General features: G+C 47.7%; 1 protein-coding gene across 9 annotated transcripts in view; it reads right to left on the minus strand.

Annotated features, from left to right (window-relative positions):
* The window catches only part of nfia (nuclear factor I/A), a 178,665-nt gene that overhangs the window by 66,107 nt on the left and 96,014 nt on the right, over positions 1-16,544 (minus strand). The gene's annotated exons all lie outside the window — the stretch shown is intronic.

Genomic DNA, 16,544 nt, shown 5'->3' on the forward strand with positions numbered 1-16,544 from the left:
ATTGGGTTTAGTGTGTAGACTAGCCAGGTACACAGTCATTTCCAGTATAAATGTATTTTTACTGCTTTGCTGGCAATTAATTGAATTGCCTATATGTCTATAGCACAGCATTAACCCAGCCTACACAAACTAATTTCCTTTAACTTGCCGGTATTCAACTTTTTAATTAAGCATGCCATAATTGTATTGTAATGCAATGTAACTTACAAATAAAATGCTGATACAATTTGCATACAGTACTAATTATATCAAAACACTATTTTTAGACATAGGGCAGCTTGTCCGTGGTAGATAGTATAAAACGTCTGAAAACGGTCCATTAAACACAAATGTGACGGGCTGATTAGTAACCCTGGGAATGAAGTGGGATTAGGAGCTACCCCATGTGAACTAGGCAGCCATGGGTAGGTGATAGGAGGGAGTGTGTGTGTGTGTGTGTGTGTGTGTGTGTGTGTGTGTGTGTGTGTGTGTGTGTGTGTGTGTGTGTGGACCACAATAGGCAGGATCTAGAGAAGATATTCTCATTGTGCCCATCGCTGTTCCCTTTATCTAGGGATGCTCTGGGGGGGATGGTTCACCTATGGCCAGTCTTGGCACTCGGACTACTGCGGCAGTGGATCAATTAAGGGGAGCGTCCAGAATAATGGACGTTCGGGGGAAAGTGGATTAGGCCGGGATGGAACCTTGATGTGTGGGCCAGATATTGTGCTGGCGGAGTGAAGGACGCCGTGGCCAGTGGCATGATGACATAAACCAGACTGAAATAGTTTGGAATGCGATTGATGAATTGCCGTATTGATTCGGTTCTGCCTCACTTACCATAATTATAGCACTGTAATGGTGTCAGACGGGTTCTTTCCTCTTTTTTTGCTGCATCCTTAGCCTGACCCTCGCTCCCTCTCTGCCTCAAAAGTAGGTGGAACACCCTCAAAGCTCATTTGAACGTCCCAGTTTGATGGTGGAAGCGTTTGAATTTCGAGAAGAGGGGGTCTTCTCCCCTCAACAACAACTAGTGGTAAATGCTAAACATGCCTTGTCTGGTCTTAGTCTGGGAAATTAAATAATGCTTTTCATCTGATGCCACAATAGTTCCCTTCCCCCATGTTCCCCCCTGCCTTCCCTACCCTCTTCAGTCTGTCTGGAGAGTCTCTTTGCAGGGCCGGCTCTGATCCCTTGAAGAATGCCAGCGAGGGGAGCCGATATCACCTCTGCAGAGACACAAAGTGCCGACTTTCAGCTGGAGAGAAGTGGAGCCCTCGCTACTCCCCCTCCTACTTCCCTCCTGGCCCCCCAGTCATTGATAAGTAGAAAACGGCCTAGAACAAGATTCCTCAGGCCCAGACAATGGGCTTCCTGTGAGGCTACAGTTACCCCGGGAGGGGAGACAGGAGAAGGAGGAGAGGAGGGGAAAGGGCATGAAGACGACAGGGAGGGATAGAGAGAGAACGAGAGGGAACAAAAGAGAAGAGCAGACAGTGCTTGTGTGGTAACTAACTGGGCAGGCTACTACTTGATACTGTTCGAAGGTTCAAAACCTTTGTCTGTGCTCTGTCTGGGGTAGGCCCATGAAAGAGAATCAAGCATAAACGCACAACAAATGAACCGAACAGTGAGACTTATTGTAGGTAACCTAACCACTACTCTGTCCCATCGTGTGACCACCTGTAATCAGGAAATGAATTCAGCTGTGTGGCAGACTCAGTGCCACTACCGTTTCTGTCAAGGCATTCCAAAAATGATATCTTAACTGTATAGGAATAATAACGCAGACACCTGAGAGAAAAGCTGCAGCTTATAAGACACACTCCCACTGCTATATCACGTAGGCTATAGTCCGTCTATACAGACGGATGATATATACCGCAGGATCTACGTAAACCAACACGGCTACATTTCCATTCAGCAGGAAAGACTAGGGTGGACTTTTCCTCTGTTGTTGTTGAGGTATTCTCAGGTGGGAGGCCAGGTGTGTGAGAGCGTGTCTGTTTTGACATCTCCTTCCATGGAGAGGAGAGCCCTGTGCTGGTGAGGAGAGGAGTGCGATCGATAGGGCAGCCAGGGGAGGGTGGGAGGGCCCTGTCTCTGGTTACCCCCCCCCCCCCCCCCCCGTGGCCTCCCCCCAAGGGGCACCCGTCTGAAGAGCTGCCCTGACCACCCACACACACACACACACCCACACACACACACACGTCCAGCCCAATGATGACGAGGCTTAACACAACGCCAACACAGAGCGATTCCCTACTAAAGTCCTTCTAGAGCTTTTTCTGGGCAGCAATCACCACATGAAATTGCTTAAAAAAATATATTTAAAATGTGAATATTCATACGGGTTTGACATATTTATTTGTTTCGCATACAGCTTCTTTTTTTTTTGGACGTTTAATTGTAATTTGCCCGAGAGCAGTCAGTTAAAAACGTAGCGTGATGGTCACACATCCAAGCGGTGATAAAGTTGACACCGACAGTGAGGGAAGAAAAACGTAGCCTCATGCTTGAGTTCACACCACAAAACAAACAAACAAACACAACAGACACTACGAGAATCGATGTCACAGTAGAAATAGTCATTTAGTTGTAAATGTCGGAGAGAGTGGGCTTTGGATGTACTAAACAGCAGATATATACATGTGTGTGTATTGGCTGGGGCCACGCTTTGTGAGCTGTGGACAATGTCAGGCAGCAGCATCGACCGGCGAATCAATCCCTGCTGGGGGGGAAATTGAGAGGGGAGCTGCAGTAGCGCAGGCTAGGTTTGCCTCCTCTTCATCGGACTGCCCTGCAAGGCTGCCAACCGTGCACCCCCCCCCCCCCCCCCGCTCTTCTCTTATTTTCCGACTCACTCTCATTACGTTGGTACCCTCTCGTTTATTTCTCTCCCCCTTTTATTTTTCTCGTTCACCATCTCTCCTTTTCTCTCTCTCCTTTTCTCATGTTCACCCACTGTCTCTGTCAGCCAGTCAGTAGCACAGTATGGAACATGGTATGGAGCGATCTCCTCTCTCAGTCAGGATTCAGTCAGGATGTCTGCCTCAGATAATACAGGAATGAGCATATAGGCGCTCGCAGCACTGGAATGGAAGACACACACACACACACACACACACGGAGCTCCGTGTTTTGAAAACCCTTCATGTTTTCTCCTGTTTATCTTATCTGACCTCACTCTAATCGTGTTTATACTTGGTCCTTTGTAGCTCAGTTGGTACAGCATGATGCTTGCACCGCCAGGGTAGTGGGTTCGTGGAGATTCAATGGAGATTCTCCATTTAGCTTCTTTGTTTGTATATGTGTCCAGGAAACTGGCCCATAATGCAGTGCTTTGGGCACTGGACTTCGAGGGTGTTTCAGGGTGGGCGCACTCTGTCTCCAGGATGGATTACGCACCTGCCATGAAGGCCCCCCTATCTCCCTCCTTCCTCCCTGCCACTTTACCAAAAATATCCTCAAATCGGCCTTCCTCTCCCAGCCTGCTTCTCTCCGGAGAGAGGCATTGCATCAGGTCATTTATCACCCGCCATTTCCCGCAGTAATCTATTAGTCTTCCTAGTGGGCGTACCTGAATCCTGTACTCTGGCCCTGGCACTACCTGTTACAGATGACCACCCTGTCGGTCTGTCCGCTCTACCCGTCTGTCTGCCTGCCTTTTCCTGAAAATCCTCTCCCCTCAGGACCCACTCTCACTCTCTTTTGATTTCCCTCTCTCTCTCTCTCTCTCTCTCTCTCTCTCTCTCTCTCTCTCTGGAATACCTCAGATGAGAGACAGGCACAGCAGAGATGCTTGTTCACCCTCTTCAGAAGCGTGTCTAAAAGAGAGTGGCGTTCTAGGAAAATTCCACCTTCGAACTGGACTCTGCTCACAAACAGTCATGTTCCATCTGATACATTGTACCCTGCTGCAAATTGTCTGAATATACTGATATGATAAGTGTCAATGGCAAAATACATGTCTTTTTTTAGAACGCAACACAGCTACGATACTATTTTGTATTGTAGATTTTACTTATAAGCATATCGGTATCATTGTTTTGTTGGTTGATGAAACAATGGGTAACACATTCGCATTCAAGCACACACACACACCGAAGACAAAGCCCGAGCAGCAATGCCAATGTTTGTGCCCCTCGAGTGCCACTGGGGTTTGCCTGTTCCCAGGGTTGTCAGGCAGCCCAGTGCCCAGGGCCTGCGGCTGGGAGGAGAGGAGGGGGGCACGGGGAGGAGGGAGCAGGGCCAGAGGGTGGGCGCGGGTTGGGTAGCGGCGAGAAGGGGGGGGTGAAGGAGTTAGCAGAGCTCGCCCTAAAAAACAAAAAATCTCCAAAGTCAGGTGATAGGAAAAATGGACCGCACAAAATGTCTCTGGAAATAAAGAACCAGGGATGAGTGAGGGACAGACATGAGAAAGAAAAGAGAGAGACCACCACCCCCACCCAAATGGGCACAAAGAAAACTGTGTACGAGAGTGTGCGCGCGCCAACGTGTACGTCTGCTTGTTTGTGAGAAAGAGTGTGTGTCTGGGAGGGAGTAGAAGGGTGCTGAAAGGGGGCACTGTTTCCCGCTCCGTCTCCCCGGCCCTGCACACAGCCTGTCTCACTTCAAACAAAGCTATTGGCAGGAGAGAGAAAAGGCAGGCCACTGCCACCGCCGTTTTTCCAGGGCCGCCCGACGTTCAAAGCCCGCGTGAAAGAGGGGCAGCATCAGTAGTCGTCTGGAGGCTACAGAGAGGGAGAGAGAGCCCGGGCTGGCATACTTGGCTGGCGCTGTGGCCAGGTGGTCTGGGCACACTGGCAAAGACACTGGCACGACAACCTACCCAGATGGCTCCCCGGGCCCTTCTTTTTTTGAGGTGCCGTTCTCTCGCTTTCTTTCTCTCCCTCTCGTCTAGTCTTATTCTCCTTCTCTCTTCATCTGGTTTCGCTCTCTCCCTTAGTCTCTCTTCCCCTCTCACAAAAAATTTTGCACGTGCACGCACGGACATATGCCCTCCTGAGGGAAAAAAGAAAAGAAAAAAGAAATCCCTGTGATTGAATCAATGATTGAGATTTTCTCCTGGGCTAAGGGGTGATGGGCTCTGCAGGGGCAAGATGAGCCCGGGTCCTCCCAGAGACGGGCATGCGCAGGGAGGTGGGCATAGAGGGTTGCCAGCTGCGCCAGGCTGCCTTTGTGGAGCCAGCCATGCCCGCTACGCCCACTGCTACGACAGTGGGTATGTGAGAGGGAGACACCATCTCTATGCCACTCCCTACCTATATACCCCCCCGCACACACACACACACACACACACACATATTTAATCCACAACATACAGATAGTGTATCCTAGTGTACTCTAATAAAACACTATTAGAATCTACAGTGGTAGAAGGAGCAGAGAAAGAGCAGGGAGATATTGTTGTGAATTCCCTGTCGCTGTGCTCTGGGTAGCTGGGGGCCTGCAGTGGGCTTCTGTGGCTGTGTGCAGTGCTCCCCGAACATATGGAGGAGGATCCGCCAAGCCTCGCTTCACAGCTGTCTGCTCTGCGCCCCACCTCCCTCCTCATGCACTGCTGGCTGGCTGGCTGGCTGTACACACACACACACACACACACACACACACACACACACACACACACACACACACACACACACACACACACACACACACACACACACACACACACACACACACACACACACCTGTGCACTGACACACAGACAAAGATGCAACTGTACACAAAAACAAACCAATAACTGTACAAGGACATGGCCCCACCCACATTAGTATACGTTAGTTGTAAAGAAAATGGGAACGCTATAAAAACGCTTGCAAAACCAAACGTGCGACAGGCATCTATCAGCAGAGCTTCACATTCAACGGAAACACTGCCAAACCCGCGTCAAAAATCTATTCTTTTTCTGCTTCATGCAACATTTTGACAGACATGCGATGAATCGTGCTTTTTTGCGGTCGCCTTGAAAAATAGAACAACTTAATTGCCCGTTAGGTCACGCTAACGACGGCTAAGCTAACGGTGTTCAGATCTCCCTCTCAATCCACCCTGTTACGCAGCAAAATGACATACAGTAAACTGTACACAGTATCACACTCTGAAGAAGACGAAATACAATTGAAACGTGTAAGTGTGACATTGTCTTTCTTATCTTTCTTGTGGACATGCCATCGTGAAGACATTCTCATTCAGATTTATCTGAATTACCTTCGTCATAGAAATGACAACAACAACAAAAAATATCTTTCAAGCATCGACAACACGGAAAATCTATTTTCTATGCAAACAGAATAACCAGACTAATAACCAGACTAATAACCAGAATAACCAGACTAATAACCAGACTAATAACCAGAATAATAACCTGACTAATAACCTGACTAATAACCTGACTAATAACCAGACTAATAACCAGACTAATAACCAGACTAATAACCAGACTAATAACCAGACGAATAACCAGAATAATAACCAGACTAATAACCAGACGAATAACCAGAATAACCAGACTAATAACCAGACTAATAACCAGACTAATAACCAGAATAATAACCAGACTAATAACCAGAATAACCAGACTAATAACCAGACTAATAACCATAATAATAACCAGACTAATAACCGGAATAATAACCAGACTAATAACCAGACTAATAACCAGACTAATAACCTGAATAACCAGACTAATAACCGGAATAATAACCAGAATAACCAGAATAATAACCTGAATAACCAGACTAATAACCAGACTAATAACCAGACTAATAACCGGAATAACCAGACTAATAACCAGACTAATAACCAGACGAATAACCAGACTAATAACCAGACTAATAACCAGAATAATAACCTGACTAATAGCCAGAATAATAACCTGACTAATAACCAGACTAATAACCTGAGTAATAACCAGAATAATAACCTGAATAACCAGACTAATAACCGGAATAATAACCAGAATAACCAGAATAATAACCTGACTAATAACCAGAATAATAACCTGAATAACAAGAATAATAACCTGACTAATAACCAGAATAACCAGACTAATAACCGGAATAATAACCAGAATAATAACCGGAATAACCAGACTAATAACCAGACTAATAACCTGACTAATAACCAGAATAATAACCTGAATAACCAGACTAATAACCTGAATAATAACCTGAATAATAACCTGACTAATAACCAGAATAATAACCTGAATAACCAGAATAATAACCTGACTAATAACCAGAATAATAACCTGAATAACCAGACTAATAACCGGAATAATAACCAGAATAACCAGAATAATAACCAGAATAACCAGACTAATAACCGGAATAATAACCAGAATAACCAGACTAATAACCAGGCTAATAACCAGAATAACCAGACTAATAACCAGACTAATAACCAGACTAATAACCAGAATAACCAGACTAATGACCAGACTAATAACCAGAATAATAACCAGAATAACCAGCTCCAGCCTAAGAGTTAACCAAGGCCCCCCCCACGTCCCCTCCCCAACGCCGGCCCACCTCGGCCCGGTTCCGCTCGGCTCTACCCAGCCCCCCCGTTCATTGGTTCAGTGGCGAGCCCCCCCCGAGGTACTCTACAATGTGCCATTATTACGCAATCATTATGTTCTTTTACACAGCAGAATTGTGCTACGCTGTGAAAGAGGCCCCTTTCTTATGGTGATCAGCGTGCCCAAACCGTTTCCTCGTGTTAGTTACCCACTCGCAGCCATGCCAGCCCAGAATGCATCACACCACAACCAATTATGGCCCGGGAATGATTTGTGTGTGGGGGGGGGCAACGATTGGAGGGATTCATCGATAAATGTGAAGGTAGGGAGGGAGTGGAATGTTGGTGTGTGTGTGTGTTAATGAGGAGAGAAAGTGATGAGAGGGAGAGAGGGGTAAAGAAAGAGGGGGTCAAGCTGCATCCCAAACACTCGAGGGGGGGGGGGCCTTCATGCCCCCCTTTGCCTGTCTCCCTCCCTGCGAGTGACCCAGAGCCACTCCATGGTGTGAATAGACGGCCGGGGTCTTTCAGCCCTCTCACAATGTTTGGACATTTTCCTTTGTCCACTACACTTATCCCTCTTTCAGCCGGCCTCCATATAATATCCCTTAGAGCGGGCGTCTTGTGAATGGAGATAATCTCCTCCACACTTCCACACACAGACACAATTTACAGTAGAGTAGGGGGACTGGGGACCACTGCCCACCTTGCAAACTCTCTCTCACTCTCTTTCTGTAACCTATGACCATGAACAGATGTCTTGCTTTGCTCTGTGGCTCTAGTAGGTTTGCTGTGGGTAAAGTCTATACTAGACAAACATTTGTGAGATCTAACGGCTCCTGATCGGAGCCTATAGAATCGTAGATGGTTGTAAAGGTGTTACACACAGGTCGTTCACTGAGTGTCCTTCAGATTTGGGAGTCAAGAGGATGGGTTTGGGTTGGAGGTGGGGGGTTAGGAATAAGGGGGGGGGGGAGAGGTGTTGGAGATGAGGAGTTGTACTTTAGAGAAGGAAAAATGGCTACGGTAGTCATGATTGGCCAGACAATTTATCCAAAGCAGGACACAAATGACACTGTATATTTAGATGAAATACCTCTGCTATGGATTTTCTCTTTTGACTTGATCATAACGAGAGATACTGTGAATCATTTCCAACTATCAATGTAGAGAAAAGACTTCCGTAAAATATATATCGATCGGGGTGTTTGCTGAGGAATGTCTGCTTGTTCAGAAACGGAAACCACTAATGCCCTTTTTTGATATCAGATTGCATTTGTTTTGTGTTTTCTTTTCCACGGTTTGCTCCCTTGGTGCACCAGAAACACCCCAATTACTCAAATCTGGTCTCCAAAACACTATCTATCCCTCAGATAATTTTCACTTCTGTGAAATCCTCTCGTAACCCCTCCTCCCTTCTGATCCCCCCCCAGGCCTAGCTAGCTTGAAGAAAATTATTTAAACCCACCACCCTTCTCTGAGGTTTCAATTTGGCATTGTCTCCTCACCCCCCCCCACCCCCCAAAAAAAGCAGAACATCGGCACATCGGCAGTTGGTTGTGAAGTTTCCCGGCTGCGGCAACAAACAGGGTAAAGGGAAATCGCATTCGGTCGGCAAAGTGGAACCACATCAAACAAGAGAGATGCTAATCCTGTCTGAATTGAGAACGCTAGCTGCCGTCCCTCTTTTCTATTAATAGTAGAGTTAGAGAGGAAGGAACATTATGGATTTCATTTATTTATTGTGTCAAATGTATTAAGACGTGCGAGCGGGATCGAGGTCCCTCTTGGAACGTTAAAACAAAATAATAAAATCCTTCCCTTCCTGCTTCTGATAACCTATTTACATATATGGAAATGTTACTTTTCACCCACCGTTCAACCTCCTCATTTCCACGCCTGAAAGGTGCATTAACAAGCACTGTGGGAAATAAATGAGTGTATAATGTATATAAAACTTATATTTGCCATTTTGGCCTATGTCTGATGTTGTTAGTCTATTGGTGTATTAGCTGTAGTATTATATGGAACAGTAGGAAAAGAATCCTCTGTTTTATTATTAAGAAATAAGGCCCAAGGGAGTGTGGTATATAGCCAATAAACCACGGCTGAGGGCTGTTCTTAGGCACGACGCAACCCTTAGCCGTGGTATGTTGGTCACATACAGTACCACACCCCCGAGGTGACTTATTGCTACTATAAACAGGTTACCGACGTAATTAGAACAGTAAACAAGTAGTTTTGCATCATACCCGTGGTATATTGTCTCATACACCACGGCTTTCAGCCAATCAGCATCCAGGGCTCGAACAACCTGGTTTCTAATATGTTTTAATAATGTATATATCAAAGTATAGTACTGTGGTCAGTAATTAGTGCCAAGACACCAAGCAACTGTACAGGGGCGAATGGGCTAGATTAGAACCGTGCTTTCCACTGGCACAAATGTGTGTGTGTGTGTGTGTGTGTGTGTGGGGGGATGGAAAGTGGCTGTGGGATGCAGTGGTGGTTGGAAACACCATTATATTCTCTCTCACTCTGCCAGAGACAGGCATGGCATCCCTCCACGCCATGACACTGTGACTAGCCACAACGGAACCCGATCACAACGCCCAGAGACTGGTCCTGGGCCTGCATACACCTTAGCTGGCTGAGCCTAAATACAGATGTCCGACAATTGTTTTCAAGATAATCTACTCACGTTCGCATACGCCGATTCATACCCTGTCTATATCCGGGTTGCATCGGGTCTACAGGGACCAACATCACATGAGCACGAGCACAGTGCGTACAGGGAACAGCGAAGACGTCATCAAAAAAGAAATGGCAGACATTTGATGAATATAAAATGTTAATATCTTCGGCTGTGAGTAATTACTTTTTGGGGGGGGGGGGGGGGGGGGGGGGCCTCAGCTACAATTATCTGAATAATACAGTGGATGTTTTATGTCTTACTAGGAATTTTCAAATCTGACTTTTCTATGTGGCCGTGTTGGGAAACAGTCTTTCTGTGGCCGGTGTCAAGTCAGACCGCAGTACTAAAACAAAACTGTAGGAGCAGTCGAAACCACGCTGCTCGACCCGCCGGGTCCGACGCTCTCCTCAACGGAACGAGACTCCAACCTCGGCGCTAGCAGGAAGCCTAACCCACCCTCACACCTCCCCACACGTCCAGTTCTCTTTCTCTGACCGCAGGTCCCACGGACCACAGTGTCACAACGGGTTAGGGGTTAGAGAGCAGAGGGGCGGGCACTTCATCCCACAGCCTTGCATTAATCAACGGCACGCCACTCTCTACGTTTGCGGCAGAGCACTAAAAAGAGAGAGACACTTTCCCCCTTTGCCAAAACCAATATAAACACATGCTATTACTGTCATTATCTGAAAACCGCTGCCTCTCCCCCTTTCTCTCCCTCCCTCCCTCCCTCTCTCTCGTTTGCTCGCTCAGTGCTGTGGCTTATTGTGATACGGGGGGCTGCTATTACTGACAAGCCTCTACATATGTTTCTCATTTCTGTGAAGGATTTTAATTCCTAACAGCAGTTTACAGATCTCTCATTACCAAACTATGCTGGGAAGGGAAAAACAGTAACAATAAAAAGAAGTAAAAACAAGGGGGAAGAAAAATGCCTCGCAGGCCTCATCAGCCACAAGAGCCTTCTCCTTTCTCTCCTCGCGGCCGCCGCGCCCTCGCTGCTAACACGAGCCCCACTCAGAGCTGACTAGGAGGTCAGGGGTCAGCTAAGAGAGCTGGGCTGGGGAGTGGGGAGCCTAGCCAGGGGTTTAGCATTGTGTGGGATTGTGTGTGTGTGTGTGTTGAAATGTTTGCGCGAGGAGTGTGTGTGCGTTGAAACGTTGGTGCGAGTGTGGGAGAGAGTGTGTTTGAGGAGGGGCGATGGTCACAGAGAAAGCGAGGCTGCTCAGTGTGTTTGAATGCATGCTTGTGTGTGTGTGCGCCAGTCTTTGACTGTATGTGTGTATATACAAAGTTGTGGTGAGTGCCGTTGTGCGCTGAGTAGCCACAGACCCCCCCCCCCCGCCAACCCCTCCACACCATTAGCAGCAGTGGTCAAAACCTCGCTTTAGCCAGGCTGCTACAGTCATTACCCTGTCTGTCCCTGACCAGATAAATCACACGACACTCAGATCCTCCTCTCTGCTTAATTGGAGCCACTCCCGCCCACTCATTTGCACCCTGTGCTAATAGCCTGAGCGCTAAGTTCTGAATCAGGTTATAGGGGCGGCTAAGCTAAGCTGAACAGCCCCCAGACATCAGCTAGCTAGGCCCGTGGTGTATGGCATTTTTTTGTGAAAACTGGCCAGTAGCCGCCGTCTAATGGCCGCCCCACGCCATATCGGCAACCGCTATTTTGTCTCTCGGGCTCTTGTTTTTCCCGCCCGACGCGGGAGCCGTCTGTTCCCTTTTGTCTCGCTTTGAGCGTGTGTGTGTGTGTGTGTGTGTGTGTGTGTGTGTGTGTGTGTGTGTGTGTGTGCGTGTGTGTGTGTGCGTGTGCGAGCGCTGTGTAGTTGCAGAGAGCGAGAGAGCTTCCTTTTGTTCGTCTGGCTCGGAGTAGAGGAGGGAGAGAGGCTTGCCAAGAGCTGTGGTTGAGCTAGCTGCCGTGTTGCTATTAGACATGGTTACGGGATGGAGCCAGCGTTGGAACGACGACGCCAACACAACCCATCCCCGCAGCAGCAGTGTGTGTGTGTGTGTGTGTGTGTGTGTGTGTGTGTGTGTGTGTGTGTGTGTGTGCTCTCTGCCCTGGGGTCTGCTGGCTTCTGTTAGGGCTCCACACAGCAGCTCCCTGATACTCACTGTACATCAACCGTTCATCTCTCATCTCAGAACGTACAGACGCACCCTGATACACTAGTATAGTTTATCTCGTTCTCCAGATTAATAGTCCTCACCCATGACAGGGCTGTGAGAGGAGTAACGTATTGTGTTAAATCAAAGCACATTTGATTTGTCACATGCTTGGTAAACAGCAGGTGTAGACTAACAGTGAAATGCTTACTTCTCAACAATGCAGAGAGAAAAATATCGAAAGAAATTATAACACAAGGAATGAATGCACAATGAGTAAGGATAACGTGGCTATATACAGGGGGTAGCAGTACCGAGTCCATGTGCAGGGGTACGAGGTCATTCAGGTAGATATGTACATATAGGTAGGGGTAAAGTGACTAGGCAACAGGATAGATAATAAATATTAACAGCAGCAGGTCAAAATAGTTTGTGCAAAGAAGGTCAATTAAGAATGTCCGGGTAGCTATTTGGTTAACTATTTAGTAGTTAGTATTAAATGTAGTATTTAATATCCTAAAGAAAGCGTTGTTTATTATACCATATGAACCTGTCAATGACTGAACAGGTATGCCATCATATGCCTTGACGTGGTGAATCAGGTGTGTTAGTGCTGGTCTAGAACAAAACATGTAATCCCGGGGATCCCACTGGGAATGGATTGAGAAACATGAACAGAAAGTTTCGAGAGTTGACCACAGAAGCCGGCCACTTGGCCGTTTGTTTACAGCCACAACACAAGCACAAGGAGGAGAGGAGTGACATGGAAAGTTCCGGCCCAGAGGCCTTTAGATACCTGGGCCGCATTCACTAGACACCAAATGGAAGAAAACAGACAGCTCCACTTAGACTTCGAACCACTTCTGGAGAGAGCTGGGGGTTTGGGGGGGGGGGGGGGGGTGGTGGTCCTACTATGCAACTCCAATTCCATTTTGAACCGGGGTTTAAAAAAATCTATCCTAACGACATTTCACTACACATGACTTCATCTGGAATTAGAGGGAGGGAAAAGCTAATTGGACTGGAGATAAAAATGGATCTGATATTGAAATGCACCAAAAGAAAATATTGCCTCCCTGATGCATTGTTTAGTTAACAAGTATTGCACTGTCTGGCTTCCCGGCAAGAAATGTTCAGAACATTTCTAATAAATACACAAAGGACGGCAAAGTTGAGCACGAGCAAGTCTGAAACTGTCTGGGTGAAGAGTTAGTGGGATCGCTGGAAATTAGACATGAGGCAAGAGGGAGCTATTCATTGATTAGGAAACAGCTAGCGACTGGTGGTGTAGGGATAGGCAAGGGGGCAGTGTGTGTATCCACAGGATCCCAGGTGAACGTGCGTGCGCACACACACACACACACACACACACACACACACACACACACACACACACACACACACACACACACACACACACACACACACACACACACAGGAAAACACCTCATTAGGTATTGGCTTGGTGGCTCTCCTCCCGGAGCACTGAGGCATTTGTTACGCAGGCGACTCATTACATCATCATTTGTTATTTTGCTGAAATTTGGCACTAATCTCTTCATGCTTGGTTACAGGCCAGGGGATGAAAAGGAGAGAGGAAGTAACAGAAAAAAGAAAGAAAGAAATTGGTGTGTCAGAGCACTAAGTTCTCTTTTTAGAGTAAGAGTCTCTCTGCCTCCCCCCCCCCTCCCTCACCCTCTTCACCCCAGCCCTATCCCTAGCTCTTGGACTCAGGCCAGGAAGGGAAATCCATGAAACATGAAGAATGTGAGCAGCGCTAGAGCTGTACGACCGCTCACAAAACTTTTCCTCCCGAACGAAGCTTCTACGCTGGAAAGCCAGCCTGTCCTGAAGCGAGAGGAGTCTGTTGTACCACATTCGGACCGGACCCAAAATATGCTTTCTAACTGTCATTCGAAACAAGATTCAGACTGAGGACATTTGAGCAGTCTTTCCAGAAAGAGGAGGAAAGAGAGGGAGAGAAAGAGGGGAAAGAGAAGGATAGTCTGCTGCAGGAGACTGTGCTATCGTGGCACGTCACATGATCCTATGGCCACCTCCGATTGGTCAGGAAGCGGAGTAAATCTATCCGCCATGTAAGGAGGGCTGAGAGCGACATTCTCTTTCTCCCTCTCTCCCTCCTCTCTCTCCCACTCTCTTGCTCCAATCTTAAAATGGCTGCCGTCGAAAGTGTGCCAAAAAGCAGGAAAACCTACAGCTCTTTCTTTTAAAGACTTATTTTCTTTCTTTTTTTTTAATCGAAAAACTGGGAAAGTGAGAGTGGGGAAAGGTTTGAGTAGAAACAGATGAAGCAAGCTTGTTTTTTTTGTTCAGCGCTGGGCTGGCTGGTACGGGAGGTTGAGGGGAAGTTTGAAAGTGGGCCAGGAAAAAACATTAACTGTGCAGTGTCCGGGAGCCGGAGCCCAGAGAACCCCTGGACTTTTGGCTGGCAGAGGGAGACGTGAACACACACACACACACACACACACACACACACACACACACACACACACACACACACACACACACACACACACACGAGTTAACAGGCTCAGATCCCCTCAGGGGGGCTGACATCACAACACTGGCTGGCCCAGGGGCAGCAGACCGGGGCAACAAGACACACCTACACACACACACACACGCAATAAATTCCCAACCGGCACTGGCTCAGTGCAGTTCAACGCCGCATGCATGAATAACGCAAATATTTGCCTGGAAGCTAAAGTTTGAGCGGAGCTGCCACCCCAGTAACACCAGTCGCTGCCAGGCAGGCCGCTAAACTGGGAAGAATGTACTGGGACTGGGAGGGAGTAACAAACCAACCCTCTGCTCACCGTACAGACACACTGCATATACAGACAAACGTCTGGTCAACAGACAGCACCCACTTAGCGACAGACCTCCAATGTGACTCCATTCCAACGGCAGCAGTTGCGCGAGGCAAGACGTACACGCTCTGAGAGAGAGGGACAGTGTAAAACATGAGACATAATGCCTTCGCGTGTTCTGCTGTCAATAAGTGTGAACATTTACAAGAAATCCGAGTCACTGAAATGACACTCCAGAGAAGAAATAAAAAGGACACAACGCTTCAGAGCCACTGAACAGTTTGTTTTCTAAAATTGACATTCAAACATAGCATATGCCCTACCATTAAAATAACTCCACCGCAAATGGTGTTCTTAGAGCATAAATCAGTGTGGCTGTACGTCTGCAGGGTGATAAAGGACGACAAGTCTCGTATGGTCACCATACTAGTCATGATAATATGAGACGGCATGGGAGGGAGCGGGGAAACCACAATGTAAACATTATGGCTGACCTAACATTACTTTCCGTTGGATTTTAAGCCCTACTGTACACTGTGCTACCACCACTACCTTGAGCAGAATTCCGGTAGGTTTCCCCAAATCCCCTGGAATTTGGAGAAAGTGAGCAGAATTTTGCAACATGAGTTACTACTACTGCAGTAGGCAGAGACAGAAGGGGTATCCTTCTCCAATGAGCTCAGAACATCAGATCTCCATTATGTGTGGACTTGACCCCAGCCAGCTGCTCTGTGCTACCAATGGGAGGTATGGAAGGAACCCAATGACTTTCTACTGATTAGAAGTCGTACTAGCTGGGAAACGTCAGATCTCCAGTTGACGTGTGGTAGAAACAGACACTGGGCTTAAGTGTCCTAGGTCCACTGTCACCTCCAATGAGGATTTAGTCAAATGGGGCTTTGCTGACATAGCTCCCCGGTCCTCGGGGGGGGGGCAAGATGGCCCGCGGGGAACCTAATCGTATCAGGGCCGCTGGCTTCTGCTGGCTCGGCCAGGCAGCATCAGTGAATCATATGAAAGAGGATCACGGTGGAATGTTCGGTGGAAAGGATCACGGTGGATCCCTTCCGCCCAGCTGACCCTAGGGCCACAGGGGCCCAGGTCAAACTGATTGTCTTACCCAGCGTGCAGCCTAAGGGCAGGGGAGAGAGGACCACTGCTAGGAGCTGGGGATGGTGGGGCTGGAGCTATTAAAAGAGGCAATTAGGGAACCAGTGCGGATGCTGGTTGACTCCCACTGGGCTCTTGGCTCTTTCACTTTTGGCTGTTTGGGGTGGAGGCGGAACAAAGGAGTGTCTCTCTCTCTCTCTGGCCAGAGTGGGCAGTGCGGTGTGCACCCAGTGGACTAGTATGGAGAAACACGGTCAAACTCTGGTGGCTCTATCGTAAACTGCTCCCCATG

Source organism: Salmo trutta, chromosome 22 (genome assembly GCF_901001165.1).
Source record: "Salmo trutta chromosome 22, fSalTru1.1, whole genome shotgun sequence".
In the NCBI taxonomy this organism is placed as follows: Eukaryota; Metazoa; Chordata; class Actinopteri; order Salmoniformes; family Salmonidae; genus Salmo; species Salmo trutta.